This window comes from Siphateles boraxobius, unplaced genomic scaffold (assembly GCF_051911475.1).
Source record: "Siphateles boraxobius isolate OS27281-9 unplaced genomic scaffold, OSU_SipBor_1 24, whole genome shotgun sequence".
Classification (NCBI taxonomy): Eukaryota; Metazoa; Chordata; class Actinopteri; order Cypriniformes; family Leuciscidae; genus Siphateles; species Siphateles boraxobius.
Window position 1 is genome coordinate 596642 of NW_027508855.1, and position 24389 is coordinate 621030.

Here is a 24389-nt window from a genome sequence, read left to right on the forward strand (position 1 = left end):
CTCTAAATTGAATGTTTTTATCAGCTTGATGCAAAGTTAGATTTTTCTTATGCTAGCTTTGTAAGTGTCTTTTCCAGTTTCAACCCAGGTTCATTTCTGCAAAATATTTAGTTGCTTGTTGCATGTTTTGCAACAAGTGTTTTTAGAAGTGTTTTTTTTGCAGAAGCAACCATGCTATTTTAGCTTGCTTTCTACAAGTCTTTAACTGTGACTCATGTTTCATGGGACTCGTTTCCAAGCGCTCCTCATCACAAATGCAGTGCTGTACCAGGTGATCTACTGAGCAAGTTTACTTCGTCAGAAAAATCATACATATGGAGTTGATTTTGTGATGCTAAATGTCCAACTCTATTAGTTTACAAACCATGCACTATATGTGTTTTTGAGGTCATATATTGTATAAGGAACAGCTTGAAAATAAGTCTTCATTAATCGATAATCTGTGTGAAATAAACGTTGTTCCTGTTACCACAGTGTTTATTTCAGCTGTAAACTGCACTGAATTGTATGTATAGGTACATTTTGCAGTCAAAAACGTAGGTAAGGGAGCATTTTTTAAATGTTCTCCAGTTTGTTATGCACTTTAAACTTTTAATAATTCTAGAATAAAGTGAATTTCTCTTAATTGTGTGATTTTAGATTTGGGCAAGATAGAAGAGTGGTATCCTGAACATTTCATCTTAGCACTTTTTGTGTACACTGTGAATATATATGTGGGCAAGCATGTGCGTGTGACTGTGTCTGCTTGTTTCAGGGGATGGTGTATCAGATTGCCTTTGAAGCAACAAAAAACATGAGTTGAGTCTGGGCACACACTCTGTTATGACTGCACAGCTGTTTCCAAAGCTCAGCAGCAGACAGAGAGGCCTGTGGGTTAGTCCGGGGGACTGTGGGAGGGGGCTGATGGGTACGGCTGCAGCCAACGGGGCCCTCATGTTTGGCCTTCTCGGTTATTAAGGGCTTCAGTTGGAACCAGACTGTCCAAGGCTGAAGGACTTGATGGACAATCAATGTGGCGTGTTTGAATTTGTCCATAAGAAAGTATGATAGCTGCAGGTGAACCGTTTGATTGAAAGAGATATTCTAAAATGGCACTTGTCAACAAAGAGACCCTTTGTGTGTGTGTGTGTGTGTGAGTGAGTGAGTGAGTGAGTGTGTGAGATTTATATATATATATATATATATATATATATATATATCCATAAAATTAACTATTTTTAGTACCAATCAGAAATTAACATAACCGTAGTAATGCGTCATGTTAATACATGAAAAAATAGTTTGAGCACAACTTTAGTAATCATAGGGAAGACCCTATGACCCTGTTATATAATAATAGCAATGTTGAAAGCTTAATAATAGCATCAGAAATTCAGTGTATTGTGTAAACTACAGTTTGATTTAAAACATGCACTTGCTAAAATTTGATTGGATGAGCTATTTCTAAGGCCAGTGAAAGATTTAACTTCCAATGACTTCCATGTTACTTGCAGTTGCAACTTAATAAAAATAAGTTATTTTTGCCTGCTACAATGAAAAGGAAGCCGTAAATAGGATGTTTAAAAAATGTTTGTGTATTTTTCAGGTACTTATATATATATATATATATATATATATATATATATATATATATATATATATATATATATACACACTACTGTACAGAATTTTGCAGTAGGTGAGATTATAAAAAAAATGACCAAGGTTGCATTTAAGTGATTTAAAAATACAGTAATATTGTAAAATATTATTGCAATTTAAAATAACTGTTTTCTATTTTAACATATTTTAAAATTTTATGTATTACTTTGATGGCAACGCTGAGTTTTCAGCATCATTACTCCAGTCTTCGATGTCACATGATCCTTCGTGCTCAAGAAACATTTCTTATTATTTTCAGTGTTGAAAACCATTGTGCTGTTAGCCAGATGAGATTTAAACTTTATCGGCTGAAGACCCAAGTTTGGTTTGAAGCCAAAAAAACGTACCAAGCACAATGTTCTCTCACCATTTGTGATTTCTAACACAGTCATAGCCACGTTCGGCTTGCAGAGCAGAAACAAAAGCTGCTGCTCCCCGTATGTTTTTGCATCATCTCTGGTCGCGTCATATGTAAATTGTGTGAGCTTATTTTGTTCATTAGATCGAAAGATATGAAAAAGCCTAACTGAATTGGCAAAACACAGGACACTGTAGTGGTTTCTTTTGAGTCAAAACACAGTGAAACGCTGAAGCCCTTCTGTGTGTCTGTTTGTGCCATGAGGCAAAAAGAACAAACAAAACAAAGACAGACAGACAGAAAGAGGCGATTTGGTGTCCCTGGTGGGTTCTCTGATTGACTAAGTGCTGTAGTGACCAGTCTGAGACTGGGTCCTTTAGGGAGATGGGGGGGTGCTCAGCTGGGATGCACTACATGCAAAAGCCAATTTACAAATGAAGTGACTGTAATGGGGGACAACAGTGAGGGTCGGCTCAATTTTTGCCGCTGAATTTGGACCCCTGTTCCTTGGTTTGAGATGGGAGTGGCAGGATATCAGAATGAGCCGGCAATGAAAGGGTAATCTAAGTATGATGGGTAATTTACTTTTTTGGGCAGGGGTGGGGCCAGATGAGGCTTGGTCTCCTGTCACCTCTGGCTTGGTTGTTGGTTGGTGGGATGCTTGGAGAGGTCATGATACACTTACTTCCATATTCATATATACAACTTCAACACTTAGTGGCTTTTTATGACAATTCAATATCAATTGCAGAAATGAACGTGTTATTTTTGACACCCCTAACATGTATAAGTGCGTGTGTATATATATATATATATATATATATATATATATATGTATGTATTTATATATATATAGTGATCTTTCTTAGAATCTCTTGAAAAAAGTAAAAAAAAAAGAAAAAGTCTGATAAGCATGCGTGTGTGTGTGTGTGTGTCTCATATTTGGTGTGTGTATGAAGGTAGAGTGCGTGAGATGTGCTTGTATGATGCCTGACCAAAGTGGTCAATCAGTACTGAGAGGTGTGTGTACGCGTGCAGTAGGCCATGGAATGTGGGCTTATTTTGCGAGTGGTTCAGAAGGTGATAGGGGCAAAGGGTTCAGTTCAGTCGGCAAAAATGTTCCATTATGTTCCAATTACCGTTGCAGCCAGCGAGTGTGGTAGCCTCAGACTCCGTTCAGGCGATGGAGAGAAAACGGGGGTGGGCTGGGGCAAGGAGAAAGTATTCATCCTCTCTCGTGTCTCATGGGAGCTCTGTCTCTGAGCAGGGACACATAGGGGTCGTCCTGTCCCACAGAAGTGGCTGCAGCGCTCAGCATCAGTCTGTGTGGGGACTGATAAATAAAAAGAGAGAAGTGGAAGTCAAAGTCACTTATTGTCCCAGAACGAATGAACAACACACATTTCCAACCTCAAGTTTGCATTTCATGTCCAGTGGATGTTATCGAGGACAGTTTGAGTCACTAGAAGGTTTTGGGATACTCTGTTTTTTAAAGTAAACAAGGGTGTGTTTGTGTCACACACACTCATGGAGGACAAAAGTCAGAGTTCATGCAAGTGTGAGCGAGTGAGGGATTGTGGGAGAGTCTGAAGAGGAGTGAGGGAACACTTGAGTCAGTGGACGAGTCATGGATGATGGCCTTGTCATTTCTGCCAGTTTGCGTCACATGACTAGACTGCTCATTAAGACCTGAAATAGATGGATTTGGTCCCGTGAGCTATATTTAGCCCAGTTTAACTGCTGACAAGCTATGGCAGGCCCTGCGTTTGACTTTTGGACCTTTCTCTCTCTCCATAAAATCTGCCAAAGTCTGAGCTATGGGTCGTACACACAGAATGTGTTTTTTTTCCTTTCTAAAGAACTACTGTTTTTCTATCTAAACACGGTAGACAGACGTGTTTGACTGTTGCATTTGCATCTCACGTCTTTTGCAGCATCTCACGCATGACGCAGTGTTCTTAAAACGCGGTTAAAAGTTAAAAGAAGTTCAACATTTCTCCGCTCCACTGACTCTCATCTCGCGTTTTTGACCACACACAAACAAAAAAACATGCTGTGTGAGTGGCCCTTTAGAAAATATTAAATGTGGATGGAAAAATGGAAGTTTAGTCCTGGTTTAAAACATTCGCTTAAGTTCATGTTGGAACTCATTTTAAAAGGTCAATAAAACTAGCTAAGAAAATATCACAGAGTGGGATTTTATAGCATTGACCAGTTAAGGCAGTGGAAAGATCAAAGAGTGTGAGCAATGGAGGGGAATAGAGTGAGAGAGAAAGATTAAAACAAAAGAGAAAAGAAGGGAAAAGAAGGGATTAAAAAAGAGGGAAAATGTCCTGAAAAGTACACCCACAGCTGCCTCTTAAAAAAAAGGAAAAAGAAAAAACTTCATTCTGCTTTTTGACCTATGTGTGTGTGTGTGTGTGTGTGTGTGTGTGTGTGTGTGTGTGTGTGTGTGTGTGTGTGTGTGTGTGTGTGTGTGTGTGTCTGTGTGTCTGTGTGTGTGTGTGTGTGTGTGTGTGCGTGTGTGTGGCTCTATCGGCTTTGTCCCTCAAAGAGCTTTTTTTTCTTCCTTTGCTTTTTTTTTTCCCCCTAGCTCTCTTTTTTTTTCCTGGAGAGAGAGGCTGGCGCCAGCAGTCTGGAACAGGGCTGACAGGATTTGAATTATAGAAGCTGAACGGGAGGGGGAGGGAGGTGGATGGAAGAGAGAGAACGAGCAAGAAATAGGGAGAGAGGGAGAGCAGGCAAGCGGGGGAAAGAGAGAGATTCGTTTGTATGTGTGTGTGTGTGTGTGTGTGTGTGTGTGTGTGTGTGTGTGTGTGTGTGTGTGTGTGTGTGTGTGTGGGTGATTGAGTGTAGCAGAAAAAGGGTTGTTATTTCAAAAGCGACAGCCACACAGGCGAAGCGAGCGGAGGTGTTGGGTGTATGCTAAGCTAGTATCTCGCTTTCTGGCCAGCGTTAAAAATGAATAAATAAGTAAACGAAGCAAGCGATTGTAGTTTTAATCGCTGATGAAGCTGACACAATCGTACTATGCTTAATGTCATTGAGAATTTAGCTAACCCAGTTTAATTTCACTTTTACTTTAGATGGAGCTGCTTTTTTATAAAGCCTTATTACTCACACAGATTCCATCTAGTTACTTTAATAGGGGCAGTTCACCTAAAAATGAAAATACTTACATCATTTACTCACCCTTATGTTGCTTTTAACCTGTATGCCTATTTATTCTGTGGAACACAAAAGAAGATATTTTGAAGAATTTACTGGTATTTTTTTCATGCAATTACAATTAATGTGGGATGGGAATCATTCTAATCTGTTTTGAATGAATTCAAATGTAAATGTAAAAAGGAATTTCTGAATCATTCAAAATATGTGTTCAACCCAAAACAATTTGTTCACAAATTGGGCATTGCTACTTCTCTCATGAAGGCATCAAGCAGAGCAAGAGCAAGATTTTCATTGAATAATGACTTGTATTTCTGTCTGTTACTCACACAAAGCTATCATATGGCTTCAGAGACTTGTAGAGCAAAGACATGTATGAATAACTTTCATATGCGGCCAGAATTCCCATTTTAGGTTAATTATTATTTGAATATTCCATAAGCAATCATTTTAATTTTAAAAAGACAGTATTATTGTTAACTAAAACTATTTAAACCATTTTTGATAATTGAAATAAAGATGAAATAAAAATATATATATTAGATGAAAACTATCAGTTTTCATCTAATAAATTTTTTATTTCATTTATATATATATATATATATATATATAACAAAAGCTAATAAAAATGAAAAAAGCACATTACACTATTTAAATGAAAATGACAATTCAAAATGTAAAAATAAAAGCTAATTCAAAAAAATAATAATAAATAATATAACAGCATATAAAATAACACTAAAATAACACTTGAGCAAAGCATCTAGGTATAATCTTGCAACATAAACATATAGGCTTTACTGAAAGTATACATCCAGCATATATCACGCATTTCTCCTCGTTCACCCTCTCCGGCCCTTCGTTCCTCTCCACCCTAAAATTGTTTCAGGCTGCGGAAGGCATTCCAGACCCAAGCATCTGCTTTCGCCCCTTTTCATTTCATCACCCACAGTGTGCCGAGGCCTGATGGAGCAAACATGAACATAGTGCACCCTCACTGCAGAGCAGAGTCACATCGCTGAAAACCTCCTGCTTCTCACTTCTCTGTACTGACTGCTCTAGAAACAAACATGCAATCTAGTTTAGTGAGGCTGTTGTGTGGGCAACATAAACAGAGCGCTGTGTGCTTGTGTGGATGTGAGAGACAGAGAGTAGCGAGGGAGGGAAATTGAGTGAGAGAAAACAGCCTGTCCTGGAGAGAAAAGGGGTGGTTTTTTTTACCTCTTTGCTTTTTCTTGTTAAATTTATTTAATGTGCAGTAAATAAATGTATTTGCAGCCCATACAGTTCTTCTCTTTATATTGCCACGCGTGTGGTGCGGTGATTGTGTGACAGATATATTGAAATAGAGAGGAATAGACTGAGAAAAAGAGAAGTAAATGGCCTCCCGGATAAAAAAAGGAAAAATGAAAATAAAGGGAAAGAAGAGGAAAGAGAGAAACTAGAAGAAAGAATTAAAGAAAGCATGACGAGAGGAAGTATAATAGAACACTGGTGTGTTCATCGTCTAATGAGACAATAAGTGGTCACATGAGAGACTGCTGTCCAGACTGGGTTAAGATCAAAGCATCACCATTATTGGTGTGAAACAGGGTCCAATTCTGGACTCTCACAGATTCACTTCTGTTCAGTTCAGTTTTCTCTTTTTTGAGATTCAGGTGCTTAATAGCTGCTATTAATTTTTGTCATGTAGCTAATTGGGTCGATCTTAACCTGACCATTATATATTAAGGAGAGCAAGCTGCAACTGAAGCAGTTCAAGTTCACATAAAGAGCAGATTTCTTGGATAAGCAAATAGTCTTATAACTGATTTGACTAAAAAGATTTGCCAAAACTAAATCTGATTTAAATCTGCCAGGCACACAAACACTCCATGCCAACCATTAGAGACAAATGCAGAGAAACTCTAATAATTGAAATGTTCTGCTTTCACTCTACTCACTTTTCACTTTTCCATCTCCAACACAATTGTAGATTCTGAGTCATTTGAAATATGTAAATTAATGACTGACTAGTATTTTTGAAAGAAGACCATAATTAAGGTTATGTCCACACTAGTGCATTTTCGTTTTAAAACGTCGGTTTTAAAATGAAAAAAATCCTCGTCCATGCGGGCGATTCCACTGTATTTCAGAAAAGATGCCTTCTTTTTCAAAAGTCTCTGTGTTGGTCTGTCTACACTGAAACACAACCCTGGAGTTTTCGAACTAAGATGGAGTCTGTAGCGTTTCCAAAAGTCTAAGTTTCCCAGGGTCGAAAATTCAAAAAGTTATGCGTTTAAAACAAACAAAACGATAGTGTAAACAGGGCTTTAGAAAATGCCTGTCCACATTGTTTATTTTGACATGCTTATATATTTTACAGTTCATGATGGACAGTGATATTGCAAGACAATTTCAACATTTTATTTAGTTTGAATAGATAATACTAACTTGATTGATGATATTTTTTTCTTTTCTGCCAATTTAAATGATGGGATAAAAATATCTCTATTTCTATGAGAAACAGTAAAATAGCCCATGTAGTGAAAGGTTAAATTAGATCATCACTTTAAATCGTATGAGGTGCTTCAAGTAATTCATTTCAGTCAGAGTGATATCAGCTGAAAAAACATCTTGGGAATCCCTCCTCTGTACTGCATTACATTTATATGCTTGGATTTTCTGTTCTTTTATACTTATACCGTTTGTTGTCTTTCGTTGTTTTGCAGAATGTTTGAGTCTGCTGTAATTTTTTGCTAAAAAAATGTTAGTCATCTCCCTTGTGACAAATCACACTGTGGTTCTATTTGATCTTGTTCTATACTTACTATAATGAGAAGACAAACCTGACTCACATGACAAACAAAGTTCAAATCTATGATAATTCTATTTCAGCTAAAGCGCATCAATTCAAGAAAAATAACATTTGTAAAAAAAAAAAAAAAATTGTTCAAATTTCGAGCTAGGTAAGTTAGGGCTTTTTTATGTTTTTAAAGAAGTCTCTTATGCTCTCCAACGCTGCATTTATTTGATCAAAATACAGATATTGTGAAATACATTTCATTACATGTTAATACTAATTTTAATATACTTTCAAATCTAATTTATTTCTGTTGATGGAAAAGCTGAATTTTCAGCAGACATTACTAATCATTCTAATATGGTGATTTGGTGCTCAAGCAACATTTCTTATTATCACAGTTGAAAATCTGTTGTCCAACTTAATATTTTGTGGAAACCGTGATAAATTTTTTTTCCAGGTTTCTTTTTAACTACAATGACAATTCTGAGAAAATAACTAAAGGAAGAATTTACATTTCCAATATGTCCTGATGTTCTGTTGATTATTATTAAAGACATGACTGGTAGTAGGATCAAAGCTATATTTCCCGTCTCTATATTCTCTGCTGTCTGTGGGGTTAAAAGTTCCTCATATTGCTGAATCTGAATCAAGAGGCTACCCATAACCCCCTGCTGCCACTAACAGTCCCCCACATGCACACACAGTTTGGAGTGTGAGGATAAAAAAAAAACAATGCAGTAAACCACGCATATACTGTATGCACTGCGGAGATCCAGTTACTCTAATCTGCAACCACAATCCTTTTTGTAATGCCATGATTTAAACCTGCTGTTTGAAAAAAAAGGCTGTTTATCTATAATGTTGCTGGATCAACAACAAACCTAAACATTTAAACAAATCACACTGTCCAGGGGCACACCAACATCTTCTAAAGGTTATGAACCAACAGCCATTAAAAACAGACACATAAATGACAAATTAGCAATTAACCTGAATACACGGAGTATATTTGATGCATTTTGATTGTGGCAATTCTGCCGTTCAAAAGTTTGTGGTCTCTACGTTTTAAAAAAAAGAATTTTATAAATTTTTTAGCTGAGATTTATTGAACAAATCAAAAGTTGCAGTAAAGACTTTTATACTGTTGCAAATAAATGCTGTTCATTTAAACTTTCTATTCATCAAATAATAAAATAATCAGTTGCACAAAAAGCACAACTGTTTTCAACACTGATAATAAGAATAAATGTTTCTTTAGCTCCAAATCAGCATATCAGAATGATTTCTGAAGGATCATGTGACACTGAAGAATGGAGTAATGATGGAAACTATTTTTTTAAATATATTAAAATAGAAAAAAGTTGTTTTAAATTGTTAATAATATTTATCAATATTACTGTTTTTAATGTATTTTTGATCAAATAAATGCAGCCTTGGTGAGCAGGGGCATCTTTCAAAAACTTACAAAAACGTACCAACCCCAAATTTTTATTCAATAATGTATATCACACAACAGCTACACTCAATATGCAAACAAGATGCAATGGCTTTTATTCTCCATCACATCTGAGAAAAATATGTGGGGCAGGTATTAGACCTTTTCCTTTATGGACACCACTAGGTCCATCATTGATCGTCTTTAATGACCGACTGCCGGCCTCCGGGCCCGTGTCTTTAATTGCTGCCGGTGCATGAGAATGGGTTTTGGAGGAGAAAAGGCAGGTCAAACAAAGTACCTTGACTGCACGCAGAGAAACGGTCTCACCAAGGGCACAGCCATCATCCCGTAATGATTGTGTTGAATGAAAAGATGCTTGAAGGACAGTGTGCAGAGTCAGCGACACGACAGACATTGATAGGACTATTAGACATGTTTGGATTCCACCACATCTTGCATATCCATTCAATTTATTTATTTTTATTACACGTTTATTTTTTTGATAAAAGATTTGTATTTATTAAGTAAATAGCTTCAAAATAATCTCTACCATCAAGCAGGGGTGTACAGTTGTGGTCAGAATTAATGGCACCCCTGGTAAATATTATCGATCTTTCATTCAAAAAATTTGCAAAAATCGAACCATTTCATTAAAGTAAAATAATTTAAAGTGGGGGGAAAATCACATTATGAAATAAATGTTTTTCTCCAAAACAAGTTGGCCACAATTATTGCCATCCTTTTATTAAATACTTTTTGCAACCTCCTTTTGCCAAGATAACAGCTCTGAGTTTTATTCTATAATGTCTGATGAGTTTGGAGAACAACTGACAAAAGATCAGAGACCATTAGTCCATACAGAATCTCTCCAGATCCTTCAGATTCACAAGTTCATATTGGTGCTTCTTCACTTCACCCCACTCATTTTCTATAGGGTTCAGGTAGGGGATTGGGATGGTCAGTTACCCATTTTTGTGTTAATTTCAATGGTTTTTTTTGGACCGTTGTCCTGATGGAAGATCCAACCATGGCCCATTATAAGATTTTTAGCAGAAGCCGCCAGGTTTTGATTTTTTATCTGTTGACATTTGATAGAATCCAGGATGCCATGTATCTGAACAAGATGTCCAGGACCTCCAGCAGAAAAATATGCCCACAACATTAAAGATCCAATGGTATATTAAATTGTAGACAATTGGGGTACTTTTTATTCTTGTGTGCACCAAACCCATCTAGCGTGTTTGCTGCCAAAAAGCTATTTTTTTAGTTTCATCTGACCATAGAATCCAGTCCCTTTTGAAGTTTCAGTCGTGTCTGAGAACTGAATATGCTGGAGTTTGTTTTTGGATGAGCGAGGAGGATTTCTCTTGAAACCCTCCCAAACAACATGTGGTGATGTAGGGATTGTTTGATTTTTTCTTTTTTTGTGATAGGCTTCTGACCCCCAATACTCAAGTAATCTCTGCAATTCTCCATCTGTGATCCTTGAAGAGTCTTTGGCCACTCAAACTTTCCTCCTCACCGTGCATTAAGACAATATAGACACACGTCCTCTTCCTGGCAGATTCATAACATCTTTAGTTGATTGGAACTTCTTAATTATTGCCCTGATGGTCAAAATGGGGATTTTCAATTCTTTAGCTATTTTCTTACAGCCACTTTCTATTTTGTAATGCTCAACAATCTTTTGATGCACATCAGAACAATATTCTCTGGTTTTACTCATTGTGATGGATGATTAAGGGAATTTGGCCTTTGTGTTTCCTCATGTTTAAACTCCTGTGAAACAAGAAGTCATAGCTAGACAATTTTAATGTTCCTAGTCATCCTGGTGTGCTAAAAAAAAAGTCAGTATTAATGGGAATATACTTCAGACTTATTTTACTCGTAAAAAATTCTAGGGGTGCCAATAATTATGGCCAACATATTTTGTAGAAAAACATTTATTTCATGTGATTTCCCCTCCACTTTCAATTATTTTACTGCAAATTTTTGGAATGAAAGATCAAAAGGATAAAACAATGCAGATTAATTTTTGGCAACCATTTTTGATCATATTTAACTGGGGTGACTTTAATTCTGAACACAACTGTAAGTACTAAAAAATGTTAGTGTCATATTTAGTGTAAAGTGTTTAAGGCTAAGGCTTACTAAAAAAAATATTGTTAGTCGTATTAGCTTAGTCGCATGCAGCATACTTTAGTTTATTCTGTCCAAGAACTGTCCATTTAGATATAAAGGTGTGTCTACCAGTCACATTTCATACGGTTTTATGTGACATTTCGTGGTGACCAACATACAAACATACAAACTATGTGGTAGTTTGGCAAACATGCAATTATCTGCCTGAATAAAATTCTTAAATAACACAAAAGTAAAATGTTGCACGTTCGAGTTAATACTACACTGTAAAAAAAAATATTGCAAAATATAACTTAAAGTATGTCTAGTAATCTGGTTGCCATTTGAAATAAAAAAATTTGTTAATACAAAAAAGGAGATTGGTTTAATCAACAGAAACTCAAAATATTATGTTATCCGAACCATATTAATTATCTAAGTTGACTTGACAAAATAATATATATATATATATATATATATTTTTTTTTTACAGTTTTATTTTATTTGTTTACAGTGTAGCCTACTCAAACTATATCTACTGTAGCAATATAGTTTTTGCATAAGTTCATTTGTTCTTTCAATATTTCTATGTGTGTCTTTCCCGTTTTCATCTCACTGTGTATGTGTGTGTGCTTATTTTTCTATCTCGGTCGGGACTTCAACTTGAATACACACTCACTCATGGGGACTTGTCCATGAGGAAACAAGCTTATAAATAATATAGAATTAGTTTTTTTTGAAAATGTAAAAATGCTGAAAGTTTTGTTTGATGGGTATGTTTAGAGGTAGAGTTAGTGTAAGGGAACAGAATATACAGTTTTTACAGTATAAAAACCATTACTATGGAAAGTCCTTATAAAACATGGAAACCCAATGTGTGTGTGTTTGCTCACATGCTCTCTGTGCTGTGTGGAGTGGAGGGCAGAGGCTCTGGGAAAAGGAGGAAGTCAGAGAGACCAGAAGGAGAGAGCATTCTTTCCCGCTGAAGTCACCCTGTCTATGGCATGGGAGAGCAATGCTGTCCACACGCACACACAGCGGCCTCTGTGTGTCAGTGTCGGTGCGAGTGGGTGGGAGTACACCACTGCAGGGGTTTTGGGTTGAGAGAGAACGAAAGAGATGGGTAGAGAGAGGCACACAAATAAGAGAGAGAGAGAGAGAGAGAGAGAGAGAGAGAGAGAGAGAGAGAGAGAGAGAGAGAGAGAGAGAGAGAGAGAGAGAGTAAAACAAGTGCAGGTGAGAAGACTGAAAATAGAGGTGGACGAGAAAGGGAGCTACAGTGAGGACAGACGGAAAGATGAAGAAAAAGAGAGTTTTTACAACCAGAGAGAACTGTGGCAGACTACATAAATGAAGGTGATAAATAGTATGGAGGTATATATGATTTTGTCTGTGACATAGTTCTTTCATTACTGACACAAGGATATTTTGTATGTTTAAAGGACCAAGACAGAATCTTTGGAGGACTGAGGAGATTGGAGCTTTAAATTTAATATCTAAATTTCTATAATTAATAATTTCACACCGACATAATGGGTTGTTCTGCAGCAGAGGCGCGTGCTTACGATTGATTCAGCGAGAGTGAGGGCGGACCAGAGTGGGATGTTGATTTCGCGGCTTTACTTCCTGCTCACTCATGCGCACGTCTGGTCCCGAAATCGCAACTGCGCAGACTCAAGTCCCAAGGTGTCAGCGCCATATCGGGACAATGGCGGCTTCACTTCTCGCCAATGGAAGAGAACGAAGGGGCGTTGTCCATCTTTTTTTACAGTCTATGGGTGGGAGTGGCTGACCAACTGCAGCAAGGAGCAATTAAAGACATTTTAAGATAATTTTGGCAAAATGGCTGAAAAATCATATACATTAACTAAAAATATGATTTAATGGTTTATCACTTTCGACAAATAGGTGGCGCAGGGACGAAATAGATGTGAGGTGGCAATGACACATACAAAGTTTAGTGACAAAATGTGAAGGCATTGCAGAGATAAATTCTGAATAGTCATTTTGGCAGCTTGCCTCAAATTTGATGCTGTGGTATATAAAACGGTTTTGTCTATCAACACGAAATCCATAACCTTTTTTCAGCAAGGTCTGGAGATGATACGATTCGATTTGGTGAAAATCGGATAACGGCCTAGGAAAGTTTGAAAAAGTAGGTATTTAATGAAAATCAAGATGGCGGACAGGAAGTTTGTCCAAATACGTCAAACTTGGCATCTATGTTCTCGGCATGACCCAAGGAATCTATTAAGACCAGTGTCATTACCATAGCCATATATATTCAAAAGTTATTAGCATTTTTGGAAATTTAATTGTAGCTTTTGAATTTCATGTTTTGTTCTATTATAGCGCCAACAAGAGGTAAAATCCCACAATTTTTTTCATGTGTCCTGAGAATGAGCCTATACATGTGTGTGCCAAATTTGGTGAAAATATCTCACTTCGCTTCGGAGTTATAGACATTTATATGAAAAAAACACGTCAAAAATGACTGACACGTGACTTTGATTGAATTTTATTACCACTTACTATCAATATTTTGGTATTTGGGCATTAACATGCAGCCAGCGACCTATGTTTCCAAACTTCTGACGGTGATTTCGTCTCTATCGGACTAGTGGATTCGAAGATATCGGCAAATGTTTTTTAAGCGCTAAATCACAACGCTATACAAACCGTAAGGCAAAACCTAGCATACCAGTTATAAGCATTTGAAAAATAATTTTTACCACTAGGTGGCGCTGTTTTGAAACTTCTCAGGCTCCCTCAGGGCATCATACTAGATGTAAACTAGATGATGACCCTTAAAGAGTTTCGTAACAATTCGTTCATGCGTTCAGAAAATACAGCATTTTAGCACATAATTCAAAATGGCCGACAGCCAAAATGGCTGGTCTGGGAAATTTGACTTGACATGACGCCCTGAATCTAACGAGACGTCTTTTATGATTTTTGGACAAACCGTTCAGAAGTTATAAGCAAAAATAGCCATTTCCTGTATCCCCGGACCAGTAGGTGGCGCTGCGCCGAAACGCAGCATGTCGCCTCAGGTCATGCTTGTGATAACATGTACCAAGTTTGGTCTTAATACGATAAAGCGTTGCACCAATTCAAAATGGTGGCCATATTTTTAAGACGGAAAATGATGTCATAGGGTGCAATCATAGACAGTAAAAGAAATGGACACAGCGACCCCATTGATTTCAACGGAGAAGACTGAAGCCTGATTATTGCACTTCCTGTCTGATGGATGAGCGCCTGCTCAGGCTCAAACTGAGCGTGACGACAGTCTGACAGTTGTACATCTTCTAGTAGCTGTGGCAAGAACAATCTGAATCACCTAATTCCTCAAAAACGTTGTTGAAATATTTTGTCCCGTTGTTTTTATGGACTCTCTATCTATGGGCTTCTCCTTTGACTTTATGCCTCTATGTCCCCCCGATTGCCTCATAGATAGTAAAAGATTGCCTGCGAGCTTCTCCTCCTGTCTATACGGTAATGTCTCTATTGTGCGACAGAAAGTCACTTGGTTATGACGCAATTGTTAGCCTGTTTTTAACAAAAATGGCTTCTACGGGGCCATAACGTAAGATACAAAGTAATGGAGCATTTTATACTTGTCGTGTTTCTTTAGAAATAAATAATGGACAAATGAAGTCTTGGACGCCTCAGATATAAAGTTATTCGCTGTCAAAGTGACGCCAAAATGAATGGGAGTCAATGGAATGCTAACAGCAGGTGAAGTTCTGATACAATGGCGGCTCCCGCGAGGCTTCCGTTTCCGGCTGATGGATTACCCCCTTGGGTGCAATCGAATTGACATGAGTTCAGGAATCAGAGGAAAAAATTATTTTGTTGATAGGCCTTACGGTTCAAAAGTTATTAGCATAATAAAAGTGAAATTTTGAACAGGTGGTGGCGCTAGAGGGAATGAGTTAGAGACACCAAAGTTTGTGTATTTAATGTTGGGACTATCCTCTATCAGAATGTCAAACCAAAACAACTTTCCCGCAAACGGTTCTATGGGCTGCCATAGACGCCCAGTCGGAAGAAGAAAAAGAACCGGAACAATTACAAAAATGTGCCCGCACCTTCGGTGCTTGGAAAACTTAGACTTGATGGAGACTGTATAGCCATGGTTGTTCACTTGAGCATTCTCAGTGATTTTTTAGCAGGACATGGATTAACTGCATTGAATGTTATTATTCTATTTATAAAATTTTGCTCAATTTTGACTTTATAAGAACAAAAATATAATTTCAGTCTGTCAATCTAGGAAGAGATACACATTAACCTTGAAAATTTTGTAAATTGAGTGATCTTCACATTTTCGTTTGTATCTGTAATTAAGAGGTGATCTTTCTGAAGCTCCATAATGCATAAAAATCGTAGATGCACCATAATGAGATGCTCATGATTAAATATTTATGTTACTTTTCTCAATCTCACAGCTTCATATTTAGATTCAAAAGCCCTCCTCCATCTACGTACAGCAGGGAATTTCCAATTCCATCATGTGAAACTTCTCTTTTCAACCTCTAGCACGAATCTGAAGATGTAGGGCCGGCCAAGGAGAGCCGGTTCAGCGAAGCCTTTATATCTTTCACCTCTTCATCCTCATTTCTCCCAGACTTCATTAGAGTGTACTGATTTTCCAAGTAGAAGATGAGCATTAAGAGGTGAGATAAACAATAAGAGGTGTTCTTCCAACCATTTGAGCAAATGAAATGTTTGGAAGATAAGGCCTTCCAGTAAACCTCCTCCCTCCCCTCTTCGTACTGTCCGCTGCCAGGACAGTCCCAGGGCCCTCAAACATCAGGCCGCGGCAAGGCGCTCAAGCGCTGTCTGTAATTGCTTCGGTCTAGACACTGTCTGGTATGGGAAACAGACACGCACAATGAGCATAAGAGGAGGGGGGAGGGGGATAGAGAGAGAATGCAATGGGATTAAAACGAGTTACAAACGGCCTGGATCCCTCCGGTGAAATAAAGGATGTCAGAGCCTGATTGCAGTGGGTGGATGATTTACAGTACAAGAGCTGCATTCGATGGACGTGTTTCGTTCAGCTTCAGTTCTCATGTGGTCTATGGTGGTGATCAAATGAGTTCTCCTGGATTACTGACCTCAAACCAGATTTGTTTTGACTCTGATAAAGTTGGTGTCTGAGAACAATGGTCCATGATTAGTCTACACATCTACAGCATTATTTTGTGTAGCTCTGTGCTGCGTCTTTGCATTTGTCATGGAAACCCTCATCAATAAGCATATGACCCTCTTTTGAGTTCCAATTGTTACATTTTATATATGAATACCTTATTAATAAAAAATCAAAACCAAAACAATCAAGATACTTAATTTTGTTAACTATATATGTCTCCATTTAATTTACTCTTAACATCCCTTAACATTGTTTTCATGCTTTTACTTTGTGTTTTCTGTACCAGAAATGGTGCTATTGCACTGATGAGCCAAAACATTATGACCAGTCACAGGTGAAGTGATATCGTTGATCATCTCCTAACAAGGCCATGTATTAAGGTGTGATTAGATTAGATGGTAAGCAAACAATCAGATCTCATAATCAACGTGTTGGATGCAGAAGTAATGGGCAGGAATAAAGATCTGAGCTACTTTGATGTGACTGGGTCAGAGTATCTCTGAAACGGCAAGGCTTGTGTGTGGCTCCCAGTCAGGAGTGGTGAGAATGTACCAACAGTGGTCTGAGGAGGGACAAACTACGAACCGGCAACAGGGTGTTGGGTGCCCAAGGCTCATCGATTCACAAGGGCAACGAAGACTATCTTGTCTGGTCCAAGCCAACAGAAGGTCTACTGTGGCACAAGTCACAAAAAATTTGAATGATTATTACATTATGAGAGGAATGTGTCACAACACACAGTGCATCACACTTTGTGTGGCCAAGGACCAATCAGAGTGCCTATGATGACCCTGTCATCGAAAGTGCCTACAATGGGCACACAAGCATTAGGATTGCTGCGATAGTCAGTGTTACACGGTGTTCGGCCGTACACTGATTGCATTACTTGCCCACTGTTGTTTTGCTGTTTTATCAAAATAAAAACCATTTAGTTCAGCTGGACAATGGACGTAACAATTTAAAAATGAAAGTCTCTGCTCTGCTTCATACAGCATGAGCATTCGCAGCAGGAGTAAGATTTCACTTATCATGTGACGAGAGTTAGGAGAGATGACTGGCAAGACGACGGAGTATGATCGCAAATTCGCCGGTTAAAGTGAAAAGCTTGCGTGCATAAAGCGATTTCAATACCCCACGTACCCTCACATGATGTGATTATATACAATATCCCCCTTCCCCCCTGGTGTTATCAGTAATACCGGTGTTTATTTACCGGTGTGAAAATTTCCTCACTGTGGCATCTCTAAAGAGAGCATTGGAAAAAGGTCACCTGGGGAAGTGATGTCACCAGGATGCACCGTGGGACTACGATAAACCAGCGGAGTGTGATGCTCTGGGCAATGTTCTACTGGGAATCCCTGGGTCCTGCCATTCATGTGGATGTAAATTTGACGCATGCCACCTAAACTGTTTTGCAGACTATGATGACAATGGTGTTTCCGGCGGTGGCCTCTTAAAAAAATTAATATAATTAAAGGGTAACTAAACACTAAAACTACTTTTTTTAGTTAATGATCTGTAAGAATGGAGCTTCATTAATGCTGTTCATTGATTCGAGTAAATTTTTTGACAATTGGGTTTAACGTGTTTTAATTCTACAATACATGGTGTAAAAACGTCTGAGTGATGCCCTCTTCAGGTTGAACGGTGGCTACTGCAGTTGAATTTTCCTATTGGAAGTTGTGGTACCCTCTGACGTCAGAGGGTACCAGCTAACCACGCCCTTGCCTACAAAGAGATGCGTCTCAGGTGCACGCCCCCCCTCCGCTGGGCTCTGCCCACTTTTCCAGCATTTTTCAAATATTGCCAGTGGGTGGAGTCAGGCTCTGACCATGGTTTAGTTACCCTTTAAACAAATGTATTCAGCAAGGACTCTTAAAATTATCCAAGGTGAGTAAATGCATAAAATCTGTTACAAAAGATTTCGATTTCAAAAAATGCTGTTCTTTTAAACTTTCCATTAATCAAAAAATCCCCCTCATAAAAGAATCACTGTTTCCACAACAATTTTAAGCAGCACAAATGTTTTCATCATTGATAATAATAGGAAATGTTTCTTGAGTAGCGAAACAGCATATTAGAATGATTTCTGAAAGATCTTGTTCTCCTGAAGAGTGGAGTAATGATACTGGAAATTCAGACAATAATTTTAAAAGTTTAGATTCATGCAAAAGCCGTATAAGTTATGAATATGGAAAGTCCCCATAAACCACGTGTGTGTGTGTTTGTGTGTGTCGGTGTGTGTGTCTGTGTGTGTGTGTGTCGGTGTGTGTGTGTGTGTCGGTGTGTGTGTCTGTGTGTGTGTGTGTGTGTGTGTGTGTGTGTGTGTGTGATCTTCTGAGAGAGAGAGAGAGAGAGAGAGAGAGAGAGAGAGAAGAATGAGTAAGGGACAGAGAAAATGAAGTTTACTGGGGGAAAAAGTTGTATGAGAGGAGTCGTCTTGTGGACGATGCATGCCTTGCCTGTGCTGTGCTAAACTGTAGTAACCTCTCAGTGTGTGGCTGCAGTGCTAGAGCTCAAACAGACATGAAAAGGATTTGGGGGACAATAATTTAGCTTTTCCTCTGCTTCTCGTTCAAACTCTTTCCATCTCTCTTTTTATAGGGATTTCAAAACCTGGGCAGAAAGGCAGAATGGGGTATTGTTCACACAATATTGTATCTATTCAATATTAAATTCGAAATGTTTGCACTGACACTTCAGGCCCCCATGAGTATACAGTTTATTTTTGGTTGTGCAAGTCGTTTGCAGGTTTGCCAGTCCTTCCCGAATTTAGCAGTGTTTTTGCGCTTGAAATACTGAGTGAGTTGGACTGGAATGGGTGTCCTGGAGTCCATTCCTAGCAGTGTGCAGTATGCCTGGCTTTCAAAATGTCATCACTACCATCATTAGTGCTGGTCTATTTTGTCACAGATGCCGACTACGTAAAAGAAGGACATGCAAATATCAGAGCATATCCACAAATAAGTCTCATTCTGGCCAAGAAAGCCTCTAATGTAGAGTGTAAGTCAAGTCTCAAGTCTTTTGTCTTGATGATTTGAGTCAAGTCTCAAATCCTTTTGGAAATTCCTTTTCTGTAAATACTAGTTCAATCCATTGTAAATGGGGGGTAACTGTGAAATTTGTTTTCCTTTGCTCAAAGTCTTAATCTCAGATTTAAGTTTCTATCTGTGGGCTGAGAACCATATACTGAACAACATATATTGACCAATCACAATTTAGTTTATTTTTATGTGCCCCTTAGGGGCATATCATATTCATAATAAAATAGTTATTTCTAAATTATAGACCAGCACAGAAACAAAATAATTAAAAATATGGTGTGGCAGTCTCTGCAAATGATAAAAAATAAAAGAAAAAAAGAAGATATTTTCATACAATAAAAAAGAAAATTGATTCCAAACAACATATGAACCCATATGCTTTCATTGTATGGACAAAAACCTTTTTCCGTGTTCCACAAAAACAAAAACAAAAAAGAAACCTTCATACAGGGTTGGAACAACATGAGGGTCAGTAAATTATTTGGTTACGCTTTAGATTACAGCCCGGAAGTACTGTGTAATTAAGAGGAATTTACAGTGTAAGTTTCTGTAATTATAGTGTACCTATAAAGTACTTTCATGTAAGTATGAGGGAACAATATTTTAAGTTTGGGGAATAAAGGGGTAACAACCAGGAGAATTAAAAAATATATTTATACTCTAAGTATTATAGAACTAAGGGGTACTTATTCTACTATTATGATACAACAATCTTACATTTGGGAGCAATGTGTAATTTTTTAATAATTGTGTACCAATACATACTGTGTAATTGCTCCCTTTTTGTTATAATTGTGTACCAATACATACTGTTTAGTCTTTTTAAAAATGACAGGGTACATATCTGTGCATTTATATAATTTTTCTTCTTTTTTTTAGCGCTAAAGTGCAGATGTTTAAGTTTGGGCTAGCATGTTTCAAGGCGAGAAAAGCTAAGACTATTGCAATTTTTTGTAAATACTGGGAAATATATCTTGTTTGATGTGGTTACAGGGTAAGTGGTGCTTGTATAATAAATAAAGGTTTCCGAATCAGTGATATAAGATTGTGTATGCATTTTTATTGTACTTACCCTGTAACTACATGGAACAAGAGGGTAACAAGCACCACTTTAATTTACAGCCCGCAATGTCACACTTACCCAGTAACTACATGGAACAAGGGGGTAACAAGCACCGCCATGAAACAAGAATATCTTTCTCCAATATTTAAGCAAAAATTGCAATAGTTTTCGTTTTTAGTGCATTTTTGTTAAAAAAGATTACTTTACAAATGCATAGATATGTACCCTGTAATTTTTAAAAAGGCTTTACAGTATGTACTGGTTCACCATTATTACAAAAAGGTACGCAGTAAATTGCTCCCAAATGTAAGATTGTTATATCATAATAGTAGAATAAGTACCCCTTAGTTCTATAATACTTACAGTATAAATATTTTTTTAATTATCCTGGTTGTTACCCCTTTATTCCCCAAACTTAAAATATTGTTCCCTTATACTTATATTGTAAGTACGTTATAGGTACACTATAATTACCGAAGGTTACACTGTAAAATCGCTTTAATTACGCATTACTTTCCGGGCTGTAATCTAAAGCGTTACCAATTATTTTATTTCTGAGGTATAAATTTGAGGCCTGTTTACAACAACAAGAATTTTCGCCACGAAAAATGGTCAGATTTTCGCATGCTGTTCAGACCAATGCGGAAAAAAAACTGCTAATGCAAATTCTCCCACTGACTGTAGGTGGAAATTCAGAAAAATCGTGGTACACAAGGAAAGTATTGCACAACTTTCTGTTTTTGTCACGGCGAAGAAAGGATGTCAAACAGAATTTAAATGTTCTCAAACAGCCATGTTTTTGTAATCTCAATAGTGTTTTTCAAACTGAATACAAGAGTACAGAGACAACAGAGAAGTTCCGGATTCTTCCGTTGCTATTCACTATCGCTTAGAAAAATACTCTGTTTGTGAGTGGCACCATGCCATAGTTTTATGTATCAGCAGCTCTGTTCATGTGGCCAAAAGCACAAATCTCATTGGGTTGGTCAGTTTTCTTCGCAGTGCGATGGTACCGAGATTTGAAAACCTTTCCTTTGCAAAATACCATCATATGGACAACATGCGATCGGGCCTTTTCTCTTTGCCTAACTGAGGCGTTTAACTAACTAAATGACTTTACAGCAACCACTTCCTACCGATTTCTCTCTGTCTTCTATGAATAGAAAATGACAAGGATGTTTGTTTCCGTTATGTATCTACAACACATAAACCAATAAAACTACAGCTCCATTCCCATAACCAATCAACCAGCTCCTGCCTCTCACACAAACACATACATGCACATGAACACCTATACATCGACTTCAGATAGGCCAGGCTTAGACAACCTCCTGTGGCCCTCAGCTAGCCTCCCAGAAAGTCTTTTCGTTTCACAGATCCATGGACGGGAGAAAAGGGAGGGAAAAATGAAGCTTTAGGAGGAGGGGGGGCCATTGTGGGGGAGGGACCGAAAGGGGAGTGTGTGTGTGGGGGTGTGGGGGGGTTGGGTGTTAGGCAGCATTGTAATGATGGAGAGCAACTCGATACTCTTGCATGCTGAATATTCCCCTGGAGGGCTTTTTCCATTACCCGAGCACAGCAGAATGGTAGAGTCGTTTAGTTTAGCCCAAGCTGCCTAACGCTCTCTCAAGCTCCCCCTCCCTTTCTCTGTTCCCCTGCTACCCCTCCCCTCTCTCTTTCTCCCTCTCTTGTGTTCTCTCCCCGCTCTGTGTTTTTCCATAGGCACATTGTGCAAATGTAACCTTTCAGTAAGCCCCTCCCCTCCAGGAAGTTGGCTGGCCCATTTGCTGCCAGGAAATATGAAAAACTGGCAGAATGCCCATTTAATCTCCAATCAGAGAGAGGGAGGGCGAAAGAGAGAGATATGGCAAAGCAGTTTAGATGGAGAAGTAAATGTTACAGTTTGACTCAACAGAAGGGAGGGGGAGAGAGGACAATTTTACTTTAGTGAGTCACATTAGCTATAGCTCTCTGAAAAAGTATTTGATTTTCTGTTTTGCTTATACTGAATGTCACAAGTTCTTTAGGTAGACTGGAGACTGTTGTAACATAGTTTGACTTGTAACACTGTCAGTTTAACCACTTAGAAATTAGGTAAGAATGAAATCTCTATGATAAATGAGCAGCATCTTCCAGATAATGTGTAAATAATATGGTTGCATAGGACAAAAAAACTATTTTGATGTAGAAAAATCAACATTCCACTTCAGTGTTACAATTTGACTTGCAATCAGGTTAATGGATGTTAAATAAGAGAACTGTTATTTTCTAAATCAGGTCCTCTTGTTTAATTTGATATAGCACTTACTCAAAACTTTCACCTAAATCTAAGTAGTCGAAATATAATTCCTAAATGTAAAAATAAAATATAATGTCTGAGTAGGCAAGGAGGGTTACAGCATTACTTTTCACATTTACTTATACTGAAGTAGTTTCGAACATTGAACAAAATGGGTTTGGGTTAGGGTGGGTTAGAAATAAAAAATATTTTTTAAATATTCTTTTGTAACTAAATAACTCAAAAATAAATTGGGTAGAGTTGGAGGTTGGTTTAAAAATAATTTTGAAAAAGTTCAAAATGAATAATAATAATAATAATAATAATAATAATTTGTTACATTTATATAGCGCTTTTCTAGGTACTCAAAGCGCTTTACATATGGAAGGGGGAATCTCCTCAACCACCATCAGTGTACAGCATCCACCTGGATGGCCATATTGTGCCAAAACGCCCACCATACACCAGCTTACTGGTGGATGAGAGACAGAGTGATGAAGCCAGTCAGTATATATGGGGATGATTAGGAGGCCATGATGGACAGAGGCCAATGGGCAAATTTGGCCAGGTTAAACCCCTACTTTTTTTTCGAAGGACATCCTGGGATTTTTAATGACCCATTATAATCAGTGATACTGTCTACATGTGGCATGATGCAACAAATCCCCATCAGTAAACTCAAGCCACGTTCTATTTCTGACATACTCCACATACCTCTGCGCTGCTTCTGACAAGAAGGACAATTGGATTTACAATGGTCACTTTGTCCCGTCTAGTGTGAAAGCCTCAAACTGTTTTGGCATGGCGTGACACGATACAATAACAATTACAAACATTCTCTATTTGGATATTATGGCCTTTTTCGTCATTAGCCAATGTTTTATGTATTTGTTCAATAATTTCATATTTCTTCTTTTTAAACTTTGTTAAATTGAATAGCTCATAATGAAATTGGGTAGAGTTGAAGGTATAAAAATCATTTTAAATTTGTAGCATATAAATGTGGAAAATTATATCAACATCCGGTGTAGACGGTGTAAAATTTACAACTTTTCCAAACAGTCTCGATTCAGACATTATGGCTCTGATCATGGTTCTTCTGAGCCCTAGAGCCTTATAAACGGTGTCGTAATTTTTTCCATACTGATAAGCAACTTTTTTTCATTCTTTTGGGGTAAGATACACCTGATTTTCCAAACGCAGTACTGTCAAATTCACTCTGACTCTAAGGGCAAATGTCTTATTTAAATTGGTTAGGGACAGCTTAAATAAACACTGCTCATAAAACAGCTAAACAAAATTATCCGTAGTTTGGCCACGACATTCTGGGGG

At 37.8% G+C, this 24389-nt stretch overlaps 2 long non-coding RNA genes across 2 annotated transcripts; one reads left to right on the forward strand and one right to left on the reverse strand.

Annotated features, from left to right (window-relative positions):
* Positions 1-10856: 10856 nt before the first annotated feature.
* Positions 10857-11150, reverse strand: LOC143748508 (uncharacterized). The gene is made up of 2 exons (XR_013206804.1): positions 11113-11150; positions 10857-11038 (listed from the first exon to the last, which is right to left on the reverse strand). It is a non-coding gene; the product is annotated as an uncharacterized LOC143748508 (long non-coding RNA).
* A 1465-nt stretch (positions 11151-12615) lies between these two features.
* LOC143748509 (uncharacterized) lies at positions 12616-16856 on the forward strand. Its single transcript, XR_013206805.1, has 2 exons — positions 12616-12867; positions 12954-16856. It is a non-coding gene; the product is annotated as an uncharacterized LOC143748509 (long non-coding RNA).
* The last annotated feature ends 7533 nt before the right edge of the window (positions 16857-24389 follow it).